Source organism: Neophocaena asiaeorientalis, unplaced genomic scaffold (genome assembly GCF_003031525.2).
Source record: "Neophocaena asiaeorientalis asiaeorientalis breed wild unplaced genomic scaffold, Neophocaena_asiaeorientalis_V1.1 scaffold489, whole genome shotgun sequence".
In the NCBI taxonomy this organism is placed as follows: domain Eukaryota; kingdom Metazoa; phylum Chordata; class Mammalia; order Artiodactyla; family Phocoenidae; genus Neophocaena; species Neophocaena asiaeorientalis.
The window spans coordinates 3,661,055-3,663,421 of NW_020174791.1; positions in this window are offsets into that span (position 1 = coordinate 3,661,055).

Sequence of the window (2,367 nt, forward strand, 5' to 3'; positions counted from 1 at the left end):
GTTACACGGTTGGCGTCCCACGGAAAGGCCTTCCGTTAGTGGCACACTTGCGGCCGCCGTCAGGACGGGCCGGCGTAGAGCTTGGTTCGTAAACTGTCCTGGGAATCCGTGTTGGGATGGGGTGACTGCCGTCCAGCCCGCCGCCGCTTCATCCCCGAGCAGTTAGGACCCCAGACCGCCTCTTACGTCCCCCCAGCAGTGAGCGTGCCTGGTTGACGCCCTTGGGGTGGTAACTGAGAGAAAATCCGGGCGGTCAGAGTGGGAAGCTCCACGCCGGGCGGCCGGAGTGGGCCCTGGGCCGCCTCCTCGCCTGTGCACGCCCGCTCTCTCGTGTGGCCATGTGTAAGCGTCTCGCCCCTTTTCCAGTTAGTACCACTTAGTTGGTCTATGTTTAGTTCCCATCCATTCCCGACCGCACGCGGGCCCAGGCATGAAACACAGAGAGGTCAGGCCCCAGCCGGTGGAGGGGGCGGCGAGCGGAGCTAGTGAGGGCGGTGGTCGGGGCTCTGTTCTTTGGAGGTGCGGGGTCCTCGGTGTAGGCTCGTTTCCGCGGAGAGGAACTTAAGGGCCTCGCTTGATTGAAAGGTCCCGCGTGTTCGCAGGCACGTTGGATCTCGGCACCTAGAACTGGCGCTCAGTCATCCGCACACTTTGGCCGCGCCGATCTCTGGCAGGTGCGGGAGTGGCGGCGGGGCGGCCCCCATCAGCCCCGGGCCTCCGTCCAGCCTGTGAAGCAACCCTGCTGGTGAAGGGAGAGAATTCCGTGCGAGTCCCGGGCACGGGTGTGTCACGTGCCCTCTGGCGGGTCAGGCCAAGGTCTCGTGCCGCACAGTCACTGGAGTACTCAGCCGCCGAGCGGGAGAAAGGGGCGGGCGGCACGTCTGTCCCCGCGGTCCCGGAGGGACTTGTGCCCGAGACGTCGCCTCGGGCTGCCCGCCTTCAGCTTCTCTGCCCTGCAGTTTTGTGCACGGGCCCTGTTTCTTGTTCTGTTCTGTTTTTGAACGTCTGCGCCCTAGTTCCTTCAGTGTGACACGCCTTACATGCTCTCTCCTTGGGGACGTGGCCTGAAGGGCCCTTGAGGAGCGCTTCATGGCCTGTGGAGGCGCCTGGTCTGTGCGCACGGGCGGGTTGGGCGAGGCCGGCTCACCGGAAGTCACCCGGAGGGACCTGAGGGCGCTGCGCAGAGGGAGCCCTTTCCTTTGAGGGACCCGGTAGCTGGATTGTAAGTCGGCTTTGGAAGTAAAAGCGAGAGAAAAGTCCATTTGTGCCCAGGAGGGCAGGATCTGTTTTATTTATTTTCTGTGGCCGTGTGCTACCCTCTGTGAAGCACCCAGCTGGCCGCTTGACTGAGGCCCGCACGGCTGTATCTGAATTACCCAGTGAGCCGGTTTGTGTCTGCAGAGTTAACTTTACGGCGAGCAGTGAAAGGAAACGAGTCCTGGGTGGTGGCCCTACTTTTGGACTGTCGCTGTGTTTGTCACTACACATCGCCCTGGTCCCCTTGGCTTCTCCGGCCTTTGGGGCGGTGCTGCGGAGGGAGCGCTCCCCCCAGGCTGGTCTAGCCACCTGCGAGGGCACAACAGCCCGTGGCGTCTGCTGGGGCCTGGCGGGCACCTGTGCGGAGCGGAGCTGGGTGGCATGGAGGCGCTTGACCAGGGCCTTGGCGAGTTGTCTGCCAGTAGAGGCTGGAGCGGGAAGGGGCCGTGTGGCTGGGATGAGGACGGGGTCGGCTCAGGCCGTCTCGGGGGCCCTGGGAGTCGGGCGCTAGAGGGCGGTCTGGGGCTGCTCCTGAGAGCTCTTGGCAGGTGGTGGAGGTGTTGACGTTTATTTGCTTAGTTCTGGGTGCCTCCTGAAGTGCTGCGATCAGAATTGTGTGACGAGAAGGGTCATCCGACTTCAGTGAGCAGGATGGACTGAAATGGAGGGAGACTGCGAGCCGGGAGGCTGGGCGGAAGTCTCGAGGTCTCTGATGGACAGAGCAGCGGGCCCTGCATCAGGGGTGTGTGGTGGGGCTCGGGAGAGTGGGGGTGAATGGGGATCCGAGGTTTAGGGGCCCCAGAGTAGGAAGCAGGGCTGCGCTGTGATGCGTGTGGCGGGACCACTGCGGGTACCCCGGGGGTGCAGAGTGAGACAGCGAGCCCTGGTCGTCGTCTGGAGGGGAGGCTACTCTGAGGAGGATCCCACTGGGCAGGAGTCCATGGCCTCTGGTGCAGCGACGTGGGCAGAGGCTGATGGGAGGGAAGGGGCATACAGAGGCCCCGGGCTGAGGTGAGGCGGGGCCGGCCCGGTGCGGGGAGTGGCTCCAGGTGGAGATCCTGGCCACTGTCGTCCTGGTGCTGCGGTGGGACAGGTTTGGAACACGGGCAG